Below are 22,774 nucleotides of genomic sequence, written 5' to 3' on the forward strand. Positions count from 1 at the left end.
GAGCTGCTGATTTCAAAAGTTCCAAAGCTGTTTGCGGCAAGCTCTTAGATTTTTTTGCGGGTAATTTTGTTTTACTTGAAATCAATGGATCTGAAGTAACTAAAAAAAAAATTATTACGAAAAAATACTTTAGTCACCGACGAAATTACACAAATCACCTCTTGCTAACAAACTTGTTATAAATAGTCAACTTTGTGAGCTTAGTGTTGGAAAACGGTTAAGGAAAGAACAAAAATACTTTAAGTTAGTGATGTGAAATATTGTCTAATTTTACGTGGTACCAAATACATTAAACATATTTTAATTTCATTTTTTGAATTAATTCGCTAAATCAGTGTGAAATAACCCAGTGTGCGACTCATTGGCGGTATATACAATATTACGGTACTATAGAATGTAAATGCGCAAATAAGCATAGTAACAGGACTAGAGAAACTGTTACTGAGTGAGGTCTGATCGTTTTCTGCGAACAGAGTGAAACGTTAGCTACTTGTAGAGCTATAAATGGGTGCGTATATAATTAGGCGCAATGTCCTCGCAGAGTCAGTTCAAGAAGTGATCTTGATCATTGTATAACCCTAGGTTTATACATTGATCTTGATAGCAAGAATGATTCTCTATCATTCTTGTCTTGATAGGATCAGAACTTGCTGTGCTCGTATAGTGAAGTGAAATTATTGAGTAAAGTGTAAATGTGTGAAGTTAAGTGATTTGGAGACATCTACAAACAAATTTTCTACATCATAAGTGGGATCGGCAATCCAAGAATCGTGAAAGATCGGTCCAGTATACGATGCTTCAAGTGCCACGAAATGGGACATTTCGCTACTTCATGTCCAAAATCCGGACCAGTAGGAACGAGCAGATTTATGAAAAGCGTGTGGAGATTTGTACTGTAGCCCCGCCAAAGCGTATAATTAATTTATCAGGTGAGTCCGTTCCATTTTGCTTTAACTCTGGAGCTGAGTGTTCCTTGGCGAAGGAAAGTGTTGCAGACAAATTTAAAAGAAGACGATTTAACAATATTAGGGGTATTCGCTTGCTTTTGAAAGATTGCACTTACCGTCCTCAACAATTTAACGACGTAATATGTCTTTATGTAAAATGACAGCTAAAACAGGGTTGCAATTATATTTTTGCGTCACATTGAACGCAAATATACATGGGTTTTGGTCTGACAGATTTTACAGCCAATGCAAATAATTTTCAGCGTGTGTTTGTTGTTGTGCCGGTGCACCAAAAGGAAATACATATATGCAATTCTTGCACCGTGCAAGGGTTTTGCAAGAGCAAGAGAATACCCCTATTGTAAAACTAAATGGCATAGGTAACGACTTCATCTGTAGTTCTTTACAAATTCTTTCCAATATAAACATTGAACAGTATTGTCTTGAGATTTTATTGCACGTTGTAATGGATAAATACCTAACATATGATGTTTTGATTGGTCGTGAAATATTAAGGGGGTATTCTAGTCTAGAAATGCTATTTAACGGATTTTTTTAAAGTCCAATAAAAAAAAAACTAAGAACATTTTTACTATCAAATTTTTTATCAGAAATTTACTGATATTTTAAGAATACAAAAAAAAATAATAAATAAAAATTTTGTGATAATTTGATTTATTGCGGCGTGGTCGCGTGGCGGGGGTTGAAAATAAGGGTGCGCCCTTCCTGACACGATTCCAACACTTTGGGTGATTTGAAAAACAAAAAAAAATTTTAATCAGTACAAATGGCGCTATCGTCTGACTGGCGACTGTTTGATCAAATTTTTTTAAAAATAGTAAAAATCAAAAATTTTTAATAATCCTATTTCCAACCATAGAGAGATATATAAAAAAGGTCCACACCAAATTTCAAGTTAATCGGTTAATTAGAACTTGAGAAATCATGTCAGAAGTGTTGAAAATAGTAGTTTCGAGAAAAACGCGATTAAAGTTTTACGTTATACGATATTCGCTCAACCGTTATACGATATTCGCTCACTAAAATGGCTACAACTTTGAAAATAATTTGAGTTTTGAAAAATCCTTTTAGGGAGATATTTTTGATTTCAAAACTATCGATATATGAAAAAAAAATTTTTCGATTTTTTCAAATTTCTAGACTAGAATACCCCCTTAAGCCAGGGCTTTAGTATAAAAATAGACGCTGAAAAATTCAGTATTTACAAAAGTAAAAGAGTTGATGTCGTAACTTTTGAGTGTTCGATGGCGAACTGAGTAACTCTGGGGGGGAATACCACAGACTCGTGTAACAACAGGGCATTTGAAAATAAGGTTAATAGATCCACAAAAGACAGTGCAGCGCCGACCATATAGACTTAGTGAAGAGGAGAAAGAGCATGCACGTTACAAAATTGATGAGCTGCTGAAATTTAATAACGGGTGATTTTTTTGAGGTTAGGATTTTCATGCATTATTATTTGACAGATCACGTGGGATTTCAGACATGGTGTCAAAGAGAAAAATGCTCAGTATGCTTTGACATTTCATCATGAATAGACTTACTAACGAGCAACGCTTGCAAATCATTGAATTTTATTACCAAAATCAGTGTTCGGTTCGAAATGTGTTTCGCGCGCGTGTTTTGTTCAGCGATGAGGCTCATTTCTGGTTGAATGGCTACGTAAATAAGCAAAATTGCCGCATTTGGGGTGAAGAGCAACCAGAAGCCGTTCAAGAACTGCCCATGCATCCCGAAAAATGCACTGTTTGGTGTGGTTTGTACGCTGGTGGAATCATTGGACCGTATTTTTTCAAAGATGCTGTTGGACGCAACGTTACGGTGAATGGCGATCGCTATCGTTCGATGCTAACAAACTTTTTGTTGCCAAAAATGGAAGAACTGAACTTGGTTGACATGTGGTTTCAACAAGATGGCGCTACATGCCACACAGCTCGCGATTCTATGGCCATTTTGAGGGAAAACTTCGGACAACAATTCATCTCAAGAAATGGACCCGTAAGTTGGCCACCAAGATCATGCGATTTAACGCCTTTAGACTATTTTTTGTGGGGCTACGTCAAGTCTAAAGTCTACAGAAATAAGCCAGCAACTATTCCAGCTTTGGAAGACAACATTTCCGAAGAAATTCGGGCTATTCCGGCCGAAATGCTCGAAAAAGTTGCCCAAAATTGGACTTTCCGAATGGACCACCTAAGACGCAGCCGCGGTCAACATTTAAATGAAATTATCTTCAAAAAGTAAATGTCATGAACCAATCTAACGTTTCAAATAAATAACCGATGAGATTTTGCAAATTTTATGCGTTTTTTTTTTTAAAAAAAGTTATCAAGCTCTTAAAAAATCACCCTATATTATTCGTCCCAGCTGTTCACCTTTCGATAGTTCGATGATGCTTGTTAAAAAGAAAAATGATAGTGATCAACTTTGTGTGGATTACCGTGCTTGGAATGAGAACACAGTCGCAGACAAGTTCCCATTACAACTAATTTCTGACCAGATTGCTAGGTTACGTGGGGCTTGCTATTTCTCATGTCTTGATATGGCTAGCGGGTTCTATCAAATACCGGCGCATCCAGATTCAATTGAGCGTACCGCTTTTGTCACGCCTGAAGGTCAATATGAAGTTTTGACTATGCCATTTGGTTTAAAAAATGCTCCGTCTGTATTTCAGCGCGCTATAAATAAGGTATTAGGTAATCTTGCATATACTTACGCTATGGTGTATATCGATGATATTTTAATTGTGGCCGAAACTAAGGATGAAGCTTTAGACCGTTTGCAGATTGTGCTAGAAACCTTGAGCAAGGCTGGGTTTTGATTCAATGTAACAAAATGTTCCTTACTTAAAACTAATATAGAATATCTAGGATTTGAATTAATGACAAATTCGTCATAATCCACGCAAAATTTAAGTGTTGACAGCTTTGCCGCCTCCAAAATCTGTAACGCAACTGAGACAATTTATAGGGTTAGCTTCTTATTTTATTTATTTATTTATTTAAGTATACATACGCCAAACGGCTTTATACGACTATATAATTTGAAATTATGTAATATTTGTTATATAATTAAGTATAAGGGATTAAGTAGTATTTAACACTAGTATAAATAAGGCTATAAATTGTACAAAAGTTGTAAGACTAGCAAAATAGGATTTTCGACAGTTTGTGCCAAAATTTTCAGAGACTTTAAAGCCATTGTATCCGCTTATACTATGTTCGGACCGACATTGAAAACATTTTGAAAACATATTTGTATGTTGTGGAATATACAAGGGCTGCTATATATATTTCTGGCCTAATAATGAATAGAGTAAGAGCCCGTGACATCCAGACCTTCGTAATTTTATAAAAGCTGAAAGTTTGTTGAAGTATGCTTTGAACATAGGTAAGAACGATGGCAAAATGTGAAATTCAAGTCATCGTGGCTTTGGGGGGTAGCGGGTGGGACAGGTGCATAAAATAACAGCCAACTTTCGTTATTTTATAAAGCGTAATTTTTTAATATGTTATTCGGAATAACATTACAAACCATCTTATTTATTGCCAGACACTTTTTATGGTGGCAATCCCTTGCCAGACGCCCTAAAACTTTAATAAATTTTAATTCTACTTTCGTTATAGTATAAAAGTTAAAATTTATACATGTTATTTGGGTGACTATTAGAAGATGTGTTCTCAGTTGCCAGACAGTTTCGACAGTTCCTACCTAGGCCAGACAAACATATTGGGTCCCAATACCAAGGGTATAGGTACGAGCGCGAGGCAATATACAATCGTATAGGTGCGAGTGAGATAGCGCGTCAGGAGCGATCGATTGATGTTATTGTGTAATTATTTACGACTTAATATTTAAATAAAAGTTTAAAAATTAACCTATTTGGTAAATTACTAAATAATGTGTAAATTTAATGTGAAATTAAACTTCTCATTCAAATTTGATTGCATAGCTAATACATAAAAGGAATGAAAATATTTCTTTTGTAATTACGACATATAGGCTATAGAAATTATTTATCATATCTAATTAATAGAAATATTTATTTAAATTTTCAAAGAAACGCATTGTTTCTTTTGAAATTTACAAAATTATAAACATTCTTCATAGCTTTCATTATTAATATTGATTTCGTAATTTTCTTCATACTCTTCATCACTGCTGCACCATATTTCTTCTGGCTCATTGTCAGTGTCATCTTCTTCGTTAGTTTCTGTAAAAAAAGTTACGCAATTATGAAAAGTAAAAATTTATGTATAATTATTTGAAGTAATATGTATATACCTGATATAGTTTGCAGTGCATCACTGACAAAATTCGGTAACTGATCGCCTTCAAACCATTTAAAATTGTATTGGCTGTTAACTTGTACCCAACCATTGTTTGCTGGTTCATGTATTGATGGAATTTTCTTATGAGCATTATTCCAAATGCTGGATATATAATTAGCACGTCGAAATTGTTGGAATAGCTCTGATTTACAGGGTGGCAGACTGTTCCCATCAAAATTGCATATTTTTTTTCGCTGAAACGCTTCATTAACATCGCAGACCGTATAATTATTAATAAACAATTGAAGACGGGCAGCATCAACATCAATTATCGTACCAACATTATATATATCACATATGAACTGCTGTATTATGTCAAAAGTGCTTTGTATTTCACTACCATCTTCCTAGACTACCTATGAATAATTTTTCAAAAGATTATGAGAAAAAAAAAATAAAATTCGAGTTGGTGGTACAATACAAGAAGTTAAAATTCAGAGAGATCTGTTTGGACGTATGCTGGGAATATCCATGGATCATAATATAGATATTTTGAAAATTTTATCACATCCAATTACCTCAGTGCCTTTGTCCATGTGCCATTTGGATGGTACCATTTGCAAGACGGATAAATCTGCCTTAATGAAATGTTTGGAAAAAGAGGTAGAGCATGAACCACCACGTTATGTAGATGTCGTAATAATTGATGGATTCTTCATGTTGCATACGATGAAAAATATTCCAAAAACATTCGGCAGCATTTCTAAAAAAATGTTGCAAATGGTTACTCAAATGCGAGCATCACGAGTTGACGTTATATTCGACCAATACTTTACACCATCGATCAAAGATTACGAATATACCCAGCGAACTGGAACTGATCAAATTCGGCCGAGTAATTTTCAAAAGAATTAAAAAATTCTAACTTTAAAACGGCTCTTGTTGACTTTTTTATATCGCATTGGGCCACTGACGAAATGGCGCCATTTATTGGTAATAAAACCATCCATATCAATTTTAAACATTGCCAGTCTTTTGTTGTTAATGGGTACAACAGCGTAGAATTCAGGATTGTGGAAGAGTTATCATGTCCTCAACATTAAGAGGATAATACTAAAATAATATTTCATGTCATCAATAACTCAGCGCAAGCGAATATAGTTATCATAAGTATCGATAGCGATATTGCTGCCATCATGCTTGGTCATATGCACCATATACCAAATGATTCCCGTGTTTGGATGCTAACAGGTACTGGAAATAATTTAAGGTATGTAGACCTCACAAAGATACACACCAAGTTAGGCGACTCCATTTGCGAAAGCTTACCTGGGTTTCATGCAATCACAGGTTGCGATTATAACTCAGATTTTTTTCGAAAAGGAAAATTAGGACCGTACAAAATATTAATTACTACAGAAAAATATCAAAAGGCATTTATAAAATTCGGCGACACTCAATTATTTTAAGATGATAGTGAAATACAAAGCACTTTTGACATAATACAGCAGTTCATATGTGATATATATAATGTTGGTACGATAATTGATGTTGATGCTGCCCGTCTTCAATTGTTTATTAATAATTATACGGTCTGCGATGTTAATGAAGCGTTTCAGCGAAAAAAAATATGCAATTTTGATGGGAACAGTCTGCCACCCTGTAAATCAGAGCTATTCCAACAATTTCGACGTGCTAATTATATATCCAGCATTTGGAATAATGCTCATAAGAAAATTCCATCAATACATGAACCAGCAAACAATGGTTGGGTACAAGTTAACAGCCAATACAATTTTAAATGGTTTGAAGGCGATCAGTTACCGAATTTTGTCAGTGATGCACTGCAAACTATATCAGGTATATACATATTACTTCAAATAATTATACATAAATTTTTACTTTTCATAATTGCGTAACTTTTTTTACAGAAACTAACGAAGAAGATGACACTGACAATGAGCCAGAAGAAATATGGTGCAGCAGTGATGAAGAGTATGAAGAAAATTACGAAATCAATATTAATAATGAAAGCTATGAAGAATGTTTATAATTTTGTAAATTTCAAAAGAAACAATGCGTTTCTTTGAAAATTTAAATAAATATTTCTATTAATTAGATATGATAAATAATTTCTATAGCCTATATGTCGTAATTACAAAAGAAATATTTTCATTCCTTTTATGTATTAGCTATGCAATCAAATTTGAATGAGAAGTTTAATTTCACATTAAATTTACACATTATTTAGTAATTTACCAAATAGGTTAATTTTTAAACTTTTATTTAAATATTAAGTCGTAAATAATTACACAATAACATCAATCGATCGCTCCTGACGCGCTATCTCACTCGCACCTATACGATTGTATATTGCCTCGCGCTCGTACCTATACCCTTGGTATTGGGACCCAATATGTTTGTCTGGCCTAGGTAGGAACTGTCGAAACTGTCTGGCAACTGAGAACACATCTTCTAATAGTCACCCAAATAACATGTATAAATTTTAACTTTTATACTATAACGAAAGTAGAATTAAAATTTATTAAAGTTTTAGGGCGTCTGGCAAGGGATTGCCACCATAAAAAGTGTCTGGCAATAAATAAGATGGTTTGTAATGTTATTCCGAATAACATATTAAAAAATTACGCTTTATAAAATAACGAAAGTTGGCTGTTATTTTATGCACCTGTCCCACCCGCTACCCCCCAAAGCCACGATGACTTGAATTTCACATTTTGCCATCGTTCTTACCTATGTTCAAAGCATACTTCAACAAACTTTCAGCTTTTATAAAATGACGAAGGTCTGGATGTCACGGGCTCTTAGACTAGAAAATAGGAATATTTATCAACGAAAATGGTTTTTTTTTTCGTTGGATTTGGCTCGTCTTGGAAGACCCACACGGTCTTTTGATGTTTTGTTTCGGGCTCCTGTGACGATCTTATAAACGTCTTTTGAAGCACCGCGATCGTATTTTTCCAGCATTTCTTTACACCAATCCACACGAGCCTTTTTTTGAGCGATTGTCAAATTGGCCGGGATCCAATGAGAACAAAATTTTTTACGGCCAGATGTTCATGCAATATCGAATGTATGCTGGTGTGAGAAATGCATAGGCATGCCTCTATCTGAAGGTATGTTACATGACGGTCTTGCATTATCAGTTCACGTACGGCATCGATGTTTTCTGGCACTACGGCTGTTTTGTAACGACCTTCACGGAATTCGTCTTTGAGCGAGCGTCGGCCACGATTGAATTCGTTGTAACAGTTTTTCACAGTGCTATAGGATGGTGCTTCATAGCCATACAAAGATTTTAGTTCATCGATGCACTATTGTCGTGATAACCCACGTCGAAAGTTGTGAAAAATGATCGCACGAAAATGTTCACGAGTTAATTCCATTTTTTGGCCGAGATGAATTTTTTAATTCCCTGTAAATAAAACAATTCACGATTAAATGACAAAACGTTCTGAGTGATGTTATGCTAAAAAATGTCAAACTTTCCAATGGAAATGCCAGATTACACCTGGCAACACTTAGTGTTTGAAGTAAACACACGGGGACGTGTCATTTGTCAGGAAGGCCGTGTCGGAGCGCTTGTGCTTCCATTTTGTATGTCCCTATAAGTGCGTATGTTAGAGTGCAAATATTTTGTAGATAACTGAATGTGCCACAGCGTCGGTTGAAGTAGGCGACGCATTGGCGGTATATATTAAGGTACTATAGAATGTAAATGCGCAAATAAGCATAGTGACAGGACTAGAGAAACTGTTACTGAGTGAGGTTTGATCGTATTCTGCGAACAGAGTGAACCGTTAGCTACTTGTAGAGCAATAAAGGGGTGCTTACATAATTAGGCGCAATGTCCTCGCAGAGTCAGTTCAAGAAGTGATCTTGATAGGATCAGAACTTTCTGTGCTCGTATAGTGAAGTGAAGTTATTGAGTAAAGTGTAAAGTGTAAATGTGTGAAGTTAAGTGATATGGAGACATCAACAAGCAAATCTTCTACACATATACATAAGTATGTATGTGTATGGGCCATTCCATCAATTGGCGACATGGTTTTGTACCCGTGGTTCTCCGATTTTGACGAAACTTTAGAATATCATAATATAGACTAAAATAAGAATATCTGTAAATTTTTAAGGGCCAAACTTGCTTCATTGTTTTTTGGCGCGCACTTCAAATTGAGATCAAACAAAAAAATGACTTTTTCTTTTATTTTTTAACGACCTCAAAATTGAGTGAAAAAAATTTTGAAGCTATCCATTTTTATGTAAAAAAATCTCAGCTTTCTGATAAAAATATTTTCAAAATCCAAAAAAAATTTCAAAATCCAAAAAAACCATGTTTTTCCAAAAATCCCCCTTTTTGTGCTCTTCCCCCACTTTTTTTTCAAAATTGACATTATTTTTCGATTTCTCGTTAAATTTTACATAAGAATCAGTGTTCAAAAATATGGGACTCTGATCCCATGAACAGCAAAAAAAATTCAAAGTTGACGCTCAAAATCCAAAAAAAAACATTATTTTCGAAAAAATCCGGTTTTTTGTGCTTTTCCACCAACTTTTTTTCAAAATTGACTTTTCCATTCGATTCCTCGTTAAATTTTACATAAGAATCAGTGTTCAAAAATATGGGACTCTGATCCCACCAACAGCAAAAAAAATGTAAAGTTGTCGCTATACGGCGCAGTGTGTTCGCTTAGAAGGTTGTGTGAAAGAGGTAAATGTGTAAATTGTATTCTTAGACTTGAATTAAGAAGAAATCACAGTCTTCATTCATAAAAATATATGCCATATAGCGACAACTTTGCATTTTTTTGCTGTTGATGGGATCAGAGTCCCATATTTTTGAACACTGATTCTTATGTAAAATTTAACGAGGAATCGAATGGAAAAGTCAATTTTGAAAAAAAGTTGGTGGAAGAGCACAAAAAACCGTATTTTTTCGAAAATAATGTTTTTTTTTGGATTTTGAGCATCAACTTTGAATTTTTTTTGCTGTTCATGGGATCAGAGTCCCATATTTTTGAACACTGATTCTCATGTAAAATTTAACGAGGAATCGAAAAATAATGTCAATTTTGAAAAAAAAGTGGGGGAAGAGCACAAAAAGCGGGAGTTTTGGAAAAAACATGTTTTTTTTGGATTTTGAAATTTTTTTTGGATTTTGAAAATATTTTTATCAGAAAGCTGAGATTTTTTTACATAAAAATGGATAACTTCAAAATTTTTTTCACTCAATTTTGAGGTCGTTAAAAAATAAAAGAAAAAGTCATTTTTTTGTTTGATCTCAATTTGAAGTGCGCTCCAAAAAACAATGAAGCAAGTTTGGCCACTAAAAAGCTTACAGATATTCTTATTTTAGTCTATATTATGATATTCTAAAGTTTCGTCAAAATCGGAGAACCACGGGTACAAAACCATGTCGCCAATTGATGGAATCGCCCATATATATTAGTGATAACGAATTGAATGAAACTTGCATAGGCACTTGAATGAGCTTTCCACGTGAAAATCAGTGAATAAATAATGAATTAGCAGTATATGACATTTTTTACTTGACTTCAACCTTTTTAGCAGGTGTAACCCTGTAGAATATATGTCAAAAACCGGTATCGGGTATACCAACTTAATTTTTGATACTTATATTTTATTATAAGATCATACTTACGAAACCTAAATAAATAAGCTAACTGACATACATAAGTATCTATAATATAAAAATGAATCGCAAAATGTGTTGCTAAGCGCATAACTCAACAACGCCTGGATCAATTTGGCCATTTTTTTTTAAGTTCGTTGGAGTTCAAAGATGGTTTTTACGGCAAGAAAAATTCGAATAATTGTTGGAAAAACTCTAAAAGCAGCCCTTTTCTTGAATGTTTGTTTGTGAGTAATGTTATGGTTCGAGAACGGTTGCAACAATCTTTATAAAATTTGTTCGTTGTGGATCGGGGAAGGTTTAGAAATAAAAAACCGTATACTCTTTATGAGGAAAAGTCGGAAAATTGGACAATTTCAAAAAGTAACTTTTTTTCCATAAAAATTTTTTGTTACATTTTTTTTGTCTTTTTTTCAATATTTTGATATGTAAATTATTTGAATCTTCAATTTCGGTCCCTTGCTTTTTTATTCCGGCTATTCAAAAGAAAAATTGTTAAAAATTATTCAGTAAAAACTTTATGTGTGTTTCACACAAAGTGATCAATTACAGATTGAAATTTGTTACGAAGCCACGACGAGGTCGTACTAATATTGGTCGGCGTTCTTTTTCCCATCAACATACATTGGCAGCCCAAGGCACTTAACAGAGTACTCCCAGGATGCGATGACATACGTGCGCAATTATGGCAAGGTCAATCAGCAAGCGATCGTCATGATGTCACAGCAGTACTTTTCAAACAACAGCTACGATGTTTGATGGACTTTATCTTGAAGCAACGTACATACATATACATATGTGGGGCTGTTATATGCTAAATGTACTCGATTGAGTGGCAAAAGAGAGGTTTGCTGCACGCACAAATTTATTTTTTTAATGGGGGGTGGTGGTTACAGCAGATCAAATTGATGAAATCATTTCTGCGAAAACTTCTGATCCAGAGAAAGATCCAGTGATCTAGATTCATGGACCTTGCGGTAACTACAATCCTTTTTCGGTTTGTATGTCTGACAATGAATGCATGAAACACTAGAGTGGCGTCGATCACCAGACAACAATAGCAGAACATTCAACATTCAATTTAAAAGAGTAAATATCGAAGTTGACAACACATGGATCGTACCTATTGCCTAATTCACATTCAAAACTCATATCAATGTTGAGTATTGCAGTTTGGTGAAATCGATAAAATACATGTGCAACTACGTCACCAAAGGAAACAACATGGTGGTTATTGGTCTTGAACGAAACGGTAGATACGTGAACTACAATAAAACGCTAATTTTGCAATTCATGAACGTTTTTCGACTGATGTGCATCTAGCAGTTAATTTGGAGAATGGCTAAAGAGTGTATTTCAACATAGAGAATACAGTACAGCCAGTAGAAACACCGCCAGCAAAAAAATTAACATTTACGAGTTTTTTTATTAACTTTCGTAAGTGAACCGTTTGCGAGACATTGCTCTATTTGGAAATACCTTGATATTATACAAGGAATACAACGTCGAAGACATTTTACATCGTATTCGCTAAGAATTGGAAATGGGCCAATTCCGGTTGATACTTTTGGTGGTTTGATATCAATTCCATGTGCCGTTTATCAATTCACGAAAGATGAACTCATCACGAAAGTTCGGACATTGACCAAATTATCGTAAGTACAATTCCTTAAGGGCACGCGCAATGTTAGCTGCCAAAAATACCGATGCTGTTGACTTAAAGTGGAAGATTCAAAGTCAAATTCCGAGAAACTTACGCTCATACAAATCGATCGATCGTCTTGACAATGAAGACGAAGCCGTGAAGAATCCAGTGGAATTTCTAAATTCTTTGTAGAGGCTTAGTATGCCACCGCATTATCCGTATTATGTCTCAAAGTTTGATCTGTCGTCATATGTTTCGCATTCTTCATGCGCCGAAACTGTGTAATAGAACCCGACTGATTGTGACTCAGCTATGAAATACAAGGGGTCAAAATGCTTGATTCTACGAATTCCTTTGAGTTCTAACGATTTGCCATTTCAGTTCAAACATATTCCGTTTCCAGTGAAAATTGCATTTAAGATGACAATCAACAGGACATAAGGATAGTCGCATAGTGTGTGGCATAAATTTGGAAATGCTATGTTTTTCAAACGGCCAGATATACGTGGCATGCTCCAATAAGGAGTCCTCCAACTATTTGCCTGCTATCTTTTCTTTTTTTGCTGGCAGCGCACCTTCTCCATTCATTTTCATTAAAATCTCTAATAAGTCTTTATAATCAAAATCCGTGATCACCGGAAATTCCATCGAAACTGTGCGTAAATTCATCAAAAATCAGTCGAAATCATCATTGAAATTCATGGAAATGGAATTGAACATCTCCAAAACATCGATTAATCGCATTTTGACCAAACTTTTGGGATTACGAAAGTTGTGTGCACGGTTTGTTCCGCAGAAATTGACTTGCGACCAAAAATTGCTCTCATCGATCGACGCTTGTGACCGATTATCAATTATTTTTTTTTGCGTGTCAGTGCACGAAAACTAACTTGGGTTTTAGTCTCACATATTTTTAGCAATAGCTAATATTTTTCTGCGTGTGTTTTGTTGTTGTCATTGCCGAAATGGGGGAAACTTTAAACTCAGTGCAAATCGTGCATCGTGGAATGGTTTTGCAAAAGCAAGATAATCTCCTTTTTTCTGGTAACACGTCCCAAAACTGTTTATAAGAGCTCAATCGTGTTAAGACCTGAGGACTGAGGGGCGTTCCTAAAACTTTTGATGTGTTGTAGAATATCCCTTTGGAAATGCAGTAAATATTGACAAGACTGCGCAGTTAGCACTGCTAATTTTATACTGGTTGATGCCCTTGCATGAAATTGTTAGAACTACGAACTATTTCCTGTTAATACTCTCACAGGCGTGTTAGATAGCAAAAATTATCGATTTCAATTAGAAAGGTACAAAAAGGAGAATGAATCTTAAAATAAAAATAAGTAAAATTAAAACTATATTTGACATCACTCACTTACAATAAACTTTTAGCTAGCATGGTTGGTTTTAGTGTAAATTTCTGTGCAACTACTTTTCAAGTGTTGCAAGTATTGCGCATTACCTACGACAATGCTGCTTTTTCGAACTTTCAATTTTGAATCATACATACTGCTCAGATTGCATTTCTGGAGGCATACTGTAATTGAGCAGTAATTTTCCATCCATAGTAAAAATTGTATGCCCAATAAGTTTCAGCGCTTCGCTATGTCATCGTTGGCTAGTGTTATCCCTTGGTATCGGCGAACGATGTTTTTTAACGAGGCATTTTTATACTTGTCCCACAATTGTCGGGGATTGGAGAGTCCGCAGAGCAAAGGGCTTTCTCAGCGCAGTCGCTGACCAGCGCAACGTGGCGTCGTCCATCGTTTCGTCCCAGTGGCCATCGTCTTCAAGCAACCCCATCGTCTCACATGCTTCTTGGAAAGTGATCTTTTCCTGCACATCTGCGATTTGAGCGCTTGAAAACTGGAAGCAACCGTACACAATAACATCTCAGGCTTTCACACCAGGCCAACCGTTCACGGGTGCGCTCTGCACGCGACGTTTCCATTCCTTTCGTGATGATTTCTACGTGCATAATCTTGCCATTTCTACAAAGAACAACAAACTCGTCTTCCTGACACAGGCGGAAAAATGCGGTGAGGGTGGTAATAGGCGGTGTTGCAACTCGGTCTCGCAGGATTGCCTGGCTACAACTAATAGTTTTGGAAAATATTATAATAAAATGTTCAAAAAAAGAAGGAAATCTCTTTGTTTTATTCTGGCAACACGGTAGTTTTCGAAAGTGTGGCGTCTCTTAAAATCGTAAAAATCGTAAAACTGATTATTTGAAAACGATTTCGGGGAAACCCCTGAACTTTAGAATTTAATATGGACGGATATTGCAAGTTATCTACACTGATATTTTGAAGCTTTCAAAGTTTTCAGCATTAAAATTTAGCAAACATCTCGGGAAGAAAGGGAATAGGTAAAACACCATCATAAATAAAAAAAAAGTTATACGGAAATCGCAGATCATTCTGTATAAATGATATTATCATGAAAAGGCATACTGAAAATAAAAGAATTTTTAATAAAGTCAAAACCCGGTCGAATAAAAGCTGGCCCCTAATAAATGAATTATACGTCAAGTGAAGGAAAACACAAGAAAATCTGCCTCAAGAATCAACAACGAGCTTAAAATGTATTTGAAAAAGGACGTAAGTGAATCAACAGTAGGGAGAGTTCTTCGTAAAAACGACTTTCTTGAAAGAACTGCTCGAAACAAACCATTTATCAATAAATCCATTAAACACAAACGATTACAATTTGCTCTGGAGTACCTCTGTATGTATCTAAGCCGAACGAGTTCTGAAATTATATTATTTTAACGGATGAATCAAAGTTCAACATATTTACGTCAGATGGCACGCAAACAGTGTGGAAAACTCCAAATAAGGAGATTGATATAGTTAAATTGCGTGCGACTGTCAAACATGGCGGAGGACACGTTATTGTATGGGGCTGTCAGAACACGGGGTCGGTAATTTGGTTTCAATCGACGATATTATGAACTAGATATATGTAGATATATAGATATTCTCTCCTATCCACTATAAGCTTTACGCGAACAAGGACCCTAAACACTACTCATTTAATGCAAGGTCATGGGCCCTCTATAATTATCCAAAAATATTAAGAATTCTGGCGCAGTTTCCGGATATGAGTGTTATCGAGCATCAGCTGAAATAAAAATTCGAAAGCATAAGATCTCTAACAATGATGACTAGAGGTGGAGAAACATCGATACGAACATCGATGACATGTTTTTGAAACATCGGCAACATCGATACTTAGCTGAGCAAAATCGATGTTTTTCCACCTCTAAGGCACATAGAGGAAGACAGTCGAATTGTAAGTACATACATATGTACATATATCATTTAATCTCATTATAAATTATTAACAGAATATTGTTATTTTAGTTATACTTGTTGGTGGTGTTGGCGTGAGTGTGGTGGTACTTAAACATGGACAGGTTTATCAAAAGTAAGTACAGGTATCCCTCGAATAGCACGGTACTTGAGTTGCACGAAATCTCGAATAGCACGGTTAAAAATTGCGACAACCCTCGAATAACACGGGGTTCGAATTACACGAAGCCGCGAAAATTCCTTTTAAAAATTGAAATTTAAGGATCCTCTACCTCTTCAAGGAAAAAATAATCAATCTTTGGAGAGTGACAGTGGTTGAACATATGTAATTTAAAAATTATTGCGTTTATAAAGTTTTACCTTTTAAATTTCAAATAACACGATTTCGAATAACACGGAACCAATTAACCGTGTTATTCGAGGGATACCTGTACTAAATATCCGAATTTATCTTCAGGAAAGCACATGCACATTCGCATGCTGCTTTTGCATTGAATAGGCATTAATACAGTTAATTTCTTATAGGAACTGCAAGCGAACAGCCAAAGCCTGATAAGGATCAAAAGAAGAGGAGGCGTGAGGTTTCTATAGCTTGGGATCATTTTAAAAGAAACAGCGAAAAAACGCATGGGATATGCAATTACTGTGGTAAGCCAATAAAGACGTGTGGAAACACAACAAATCTAATGGACCACGTTCATGCTGATCGGCTTAAAGTTGGGGGAACTGCACAGAAACCAAACATGTTAGAATAGTTTGTTGGAAAATCGGTTTCCTTTTATGAAAATGACTCGAAACAAAAACGTCTTCTAGACAGTAAGGTCATGAACATGATTGCTGTCGATGTTCAACCTTTTTCTTGTGTTGAGGACGACGGATTTAAAGAGCTCATGAAAGAAATGGACCTCGCTACAGGTACACCTGCGCGACGTAGTGTTTCCATCTCAATATGAGTCTCTTAAGAATAAACTCCAGTCTGTACTTAACGATATTGATTTTGTGGCCATAACGACTGACTTGTGGACATCCAAAGGTTACATTACAGCTACGTGCCATTTTGTTTTAAGTAGTTTTACGTTGGAGTCGGCAATTTTAGCAACAAGGCAATTTCTTGACACTACCAATCACAATGCTGTTAATATTTTTGAAACACTAAAGGGCGTGCTTGATGATTGGGGTGTCACCAATAAGGTTGTTTGCGTTGTGACTGACAATGATGCGACGATGCTAAAAGAATGTGAGTTGCTTGATTATAAGCACTTGCCTTGTGTAGCGCACACAATCAACCTTATTGTGCAAGATGTTCTAAAATTGCCCGATTTCGACGTAAAGCTTACAAAATGTAAGTCGGTAGTTGGCTTTTTTAAGAGAAGCCAGATCGCATATTCGAAATTTAAGGAAGCTCAGGGGGACAATCCGGATTCTCTTCTGCAAGAAATGCCAACTCGCTGGAACAGCACATACGAAAAGATTAAGCGCATACCGAAGACAAACGAATTTATTACATTAGCTTTGGTATCTTCTCGTGACGCTTCATTGCCGTTTTCAGGAGCAGAAGTGAATATTTTAAATAATATATCCGAGTTGCTATCCCCCTTCGAAGTGGCGACGCTTTCTGTGTCTACAAACACAAAAGTATCAGCGTCCATAATTATCCCTGTCATATGCGAACTGAATCATAAAATAAACAATATTAAAGTCAACACAGAAAAAGGCAAAAATAATTAACGACCATCAAGTTTAGTCTTACCAAGAGGCTCGCAAGCTATGAAACACGCACAATACCACGAATTGCTACCATACTAGATCCCCGCAGATTTTGTAATCCCCTTAATGCGGAAGAAGGTGTCAAAGCTGTGCAGCATGAACCGTTTACAAAACTACCTGCAAACCCACTACATCCGCCAACATCACCAACACAGGAACCAAGCCGATTTTCAATTCTACAAGTCAAAAGCCAAAACAAGGTGCACTCTTCCTGAGCAGATGCCATTATCCTGATGAGACAGCATTTTGGAAAGGAGAACCAGCTGGAAAAATGTGACCCTCTTGCGTACTGGCAGGTAAGAAATTATGCAATAACATATTTTTTCCAATTTATTGTATTAATTATATTTTAGATTACTAGAGATGGCGACGCGTTTAAAACGTTAGCTAAAAAATACTTCTGCGTTCCCGCATCTTCGTGCGAATCTGAAAGAGCTTTCAGTAAAGCTGGACAACTTATAAGTGAGCGTCGCACGAATTACGTGTTGAGTCGCGGTGAACGGGTTTTTAAAAAAGTCAAAAAAATCAAATTGTATTGCAACGAGGTGACGTTGATGGCGATCAAGAACAGACTGCTTTATTTAATAAAATTGACTTAAAATGAAGCGTATTATAATTACAAATTGCTTATTAATAATATTAACTTACTTTTAACATATTATTGCTGCATAATCATACTTTTATTAATTTTGATAATTCTTAGGAATTTCACTTGTTAAATTATATTTTGATGACTTTATTTGTTTAAGCAAATTGCAAAAGCCGGAAATGGTGTTATGTTGTAATTTGCTTTAACAGTTCATCGTATTTGTCAAATGCAATGTCAGGTGTAGTCGTACATGTAACTACTCCCCCCTTTATAGTAGAATTCTCCTGAATTCTTTTATTTAATATAATTTTTATATATTTGTGTTTTTTATAATGACAGTAGCTACTAATATAATTATAATTATGCTTAATATGTTGCAAATATGAGATATTTTCGTATGAATTTTTAATTTAAAAATGTTTTCTATATTCGATTTATGTTCTTCTACTATTTCGTCAAATGTAATTTTTTCGTGAAATTCTGACTGTCTTTATATTTTAATGTTACAATATTTTCTTTTATATCTTCTACAAAATTTGAAAAATAATAGTCATTAATTCTAATTGAACAATTATTAAATCTTATTATATAGTTTCCACTTATTAATGGAATTTCTTGATTACATGTATTATTGATTTTTAAAGTGTTTGCATTTTTAATAAGAACTGTTTTAACATTTAATTGTATTATTTCGAGTTCTTTACATTTTACCAGACTACAATTATTTCTTAAAATACAATGTTTGCTTATTTTCATTTGATCTAATGATTTATTTTCTTCAAATATTAATGTTTTATTTTTGTAAGTAAATATTTCTTCTATTTTTACATCTATTTCATTATTTTGTCTGTTAAGTATTGGGATAATTTTTCGTAGTTTTACATTTTCAAAATATTTTGGTATTTTTATTCCAAATATTAGAAACGTATTATTAACAATTACTGTTCCTAGTTGTATATATTTTAGTTTATTATAATCAATGTTATATTTCATAATTTCTTCATTCGTTAAAATATTCGTGTGTATTATCCCATATTTAGCGGATACTATAAGGTGATTTTTTAAGAGCTTGATAACTTTTTTAAAAAAAAAACGCATAAAATTTGCAAAATCTCATCGGTTCTTTATTTGAAACGTTAGATTGGTTCATGACATTTACTTTTTGAAGATAATTTCATTTAAATGTTGACCGCGGCTGCGTCTTAGGTGGTCCATTCGGAAAGTCCAATTTTGGGCAACTTTTTCGAGCATTTCGGCCGGAATAGCCCGAATTTCTTCGGAAATGTTGTCTTCCAAAGCTGGAATAGTTGCTGGCTTATTTCTGTAGACTTTAGACTTGACGTAGCCCCACAAAAAATAGTCTAAAGGCGTTAAATCGCATGATCTTGGTGGCCAACTTACGGGTCCATTTCTTTAGATGAATTGTTGTCCGAAGTTTTCCCTCAAAATGGCCATAGAATCGCGAGCTGTGTGGCATGTAGCGCCATCTTGTTGAAACCACATGTCAACCAAGTTCAGTTCTTCCATTTTTTGGCAACAAAAAGTTTGTTAGCATCGAACGATAGCGATCGCCATTCACCGTAACGTTGCGTCCAACAGCATCTTTGAAAAAATACGGTCCAATGATTCCACCAGCGTACAAACCACACCAAACAGTGCATTTTTCGGGATGCATGGGCAGTTCTTGAACGGCTTCTGGTTGCTCTTCACCCCAAATGCGGCAATTTTGCTTATTTACGTAGCCATTCAACCAGAAATGAGCCTCATCGCTGAACAAAATTTGTCGATAAACACATTTCGAACCGAACACTGATTTTGGTAATAAAATTCAATGATTTGCAAGCGTTGCTCGTTAGTAAGTCTATTCATGATGAAATGTCAAAGCATACTGAGCATCTTTCTCTTTGACACCATGTCTGAAATCCCACGTGATCTGTCAAATACTAATGCATGAAAATCCTAACCTCAAAAAAATCACCCGTTACATTTTCCTGTATGTGTTCTACTTTTCTTTTTAATAATTGAATTTTGGTGTACTGATCTAAATATAACGTTTGTTTGTATTCCTCATATAAAAGTTTATTTATTGAATTAAGCTCTCTTTCAATTTTTACCCTGTCACTTTTAACAATCTCTGTTAAGTGATCGATAGCTGATGAAAAATAATAATTAATTTTAATTTGTTCATGAATTGAGTTATTCGTTTTGTTCCTTTCTTTCTGTTAAATCTATTGTCCCGTTACCATGTTGTATCATTAAAGCTATTATTGTCCACATTTTCCCAATTTATAAATTTTAAAAGTCTTTTTATATTACTCGTATGGATTTTTTCTAAGTTTTGTTTTCTATATTTAGGCTGTTCCTTGTGCCTAACTGCTTTATAATTTTTTATAAATCCTTCCGTTCTTTGTTCTGTATGAAAAAATTCTTGTTTAATAGGTCTCCTATCATATTTTATTTCTTGACATGTTTCGCATTGGTTAATTACTATTTATATTAACTCACCTAATTTAGGATAATAAATTTTATTTCTAAATTGATTATACGTTTCTTGTATGCCCGAATTCATACTTTCTCTAATGGGATACAACAAAATTTGTTTAACAGCTTCCACTTCTGTTTCTATATCCTGTGCTCTCATTGTGCTCTTTATAAATTCTAATTGTTTATCATTTGAAAACATTTCTTTTAATTTCTCTTGTACTTTATTGTACTGTCGCTCGGATAATTCCGAATAAATTCCTACTTTTCCTTTTGTTATATATTTTTTAAATATTTCACTCAATCTATCAAAATCATATTCTGAAATAAAAATAATTCTTTTTCCATGTATCTGTTTTAGTTCTTCTGTCTTATTGTTCGTCAAAATAATTTGGGTTTTATATTTATTAACTATCTCCTCCTTTATATAAAAATGATCTTGTAAATTTTCTTCTGCTGAATGTATTGTTTGCATTGATGTATCGTCATCTAAATTGTTAACTATATTTAGGTCATCCTCTGAAATTTCATCGGTATTTTCATCCTCATTTTCTTTTATCTCATCTTCATTATCCTATATTCTGCTAAGAAAATCTGCTACTCTGTTTTCCTTTCCTTTAATGTAATCGATGTCAAATTGATATTCACCTAATTTTAACAACCATAGTTGATGTTTTGGTGACATGTCCTTCCCTCTATATTTTGAATGTAAATATTTGATTGGTTGATGATCTGTTACGATCTTAAATTTTCTACCGTATAAATATGGTCTAAAGTAGTTTACGCTCCAAATAATTGCTAAAAACTCTTTATCAGTTGCTGAATAATTTCGTTCATGATTATTTAAGGTTCTTGATGCATAACATATTGGGTGTCCTTCTTGAGATATAAATGCTCCTATTGCATAATTTGATGCATCTGTAGTTAATGTAAATAATTTTTCAAAATTTGGGTACCGTAAAATTGGATGCGAGCTTATTAATCGTTTAAGTTTTTCGAATGCTTCTATATATGAAGGATCTTTTATATTAATTCGGACTCCTTTTTTTTAGATATTTTGTAATTGGTTGTGCTACCTTTGCATAGTCCTTAACAAATTTCCTATAATAACCTGTCATACCTAAAAAGCTCTTAATCTGTTTTTCCGTTTTTGGTAATTCTAATTCTTCTATTACTTTGATTTTATTTGGATTCGGTGTGATACCATCTTTTGTTAGAATATGTCCTAAAAATTCTGTTTCTTTTTTTCAGAAAATTACATTTATCCATTTGTATTTTTAAATTTTTTGATTCTAAAACCTTGAAAATATCTCTAATTGATTGTATATGTTCCTGTAACGTTGTACTAAAGATTAGTATATCATCTAAGTATACCATGCATGTTTTGTTTATAAAGTCTCGTAAAATTTCGTTCATGAGTCGTTGAAAGGTTGCTGGTGCATTCTTTAACCCGAATGGCATTCTTGTAAATTCATACAAGCCATGAGGTGTTACGAACGCTGTTTTACACCTATCTTCCTCTTTGATTGTAATTTGATGATAAACTTTTGCTATGTCTAGTGTAGTGAAATATTGGGCTCGTCCTAATTTATCTAAAATTGAATCAATGTTAGGAAGAGGATATTTATCATCTATTGTTACCTCATTTAACTTTCTATAATCGATTACTATCCTGTACTTTCTTTTTCTTGTTAATTTTTCTCCTTCTTTAAATAAAAGGTTTTCGAACTTTTTCAATAATTTCGTGATTTCTCTAAACTCTTCTGCATTTAGATGATCTAATTTAATTTCTTTTAATTTCTCACTTGTTGTTTCTAAGGTACATATTTCACTGAAATTGAATGGTTTATTTAAGAATTCTGGTTCTTTTTTATTTAGTGAAATTTTTCCATCTATTAGATTTATCATTGTGTTTAAATGATTTAATAAATCAATTCCTATTATAAAATTATATTTTCTATTTTTTAATGATGTCGATCTCCATCTTATATACGCATTTTCAGGTAAATTGAATTCTTTTGGTGCTTCCGTATGCACTTCATGGGTAATAATTGCTTCCTTGCTTGTTACT

General features: G+C 34.3%; 1 protein-coding gene and 1 long non-coding RNA gene across 2 annotated transcripts in view; one reads left to right on the plus strand and one right to left on the minus strand.

Moving 5' to 3' along the window:
* The window catches only part of LOC125775372 (uncharacterized), a 211,079-nt gene that overhangs the window by 182,684 nt on the left and 5,621 nt on the right, over positions 1-22,774 (minus strand). The gene's annotated exons all lie outside the window — the stretch shown is intronic.
* On the plus strand, positions 15,463-18,147 carry LOC125775700 (uncharacterized). Its single transcript, XR_007421306.1, has 3 exons — positions 15,463-15,981; positions 16,392-17,929; positions 17,987-18,147. It is a non-coding gene; the product is annotated as an uncharacterized LOC125775700 (long non-coding RNA).

Source organism: Bactrocera dorsalis, chromosome 1, assembly GCF_023373825.1.
Source record: "Bactrocera dorsalis isolate Fly_Bdor chromosome 1, ASM2337382v1, whole genome shotgun sequence".
Lineage (NCBI taxonomy): Eukaryota > Metazoa > Arthropoda > Insecta > Diptera > Tephritidae > Bactrocera > Bactrocera dorsalis.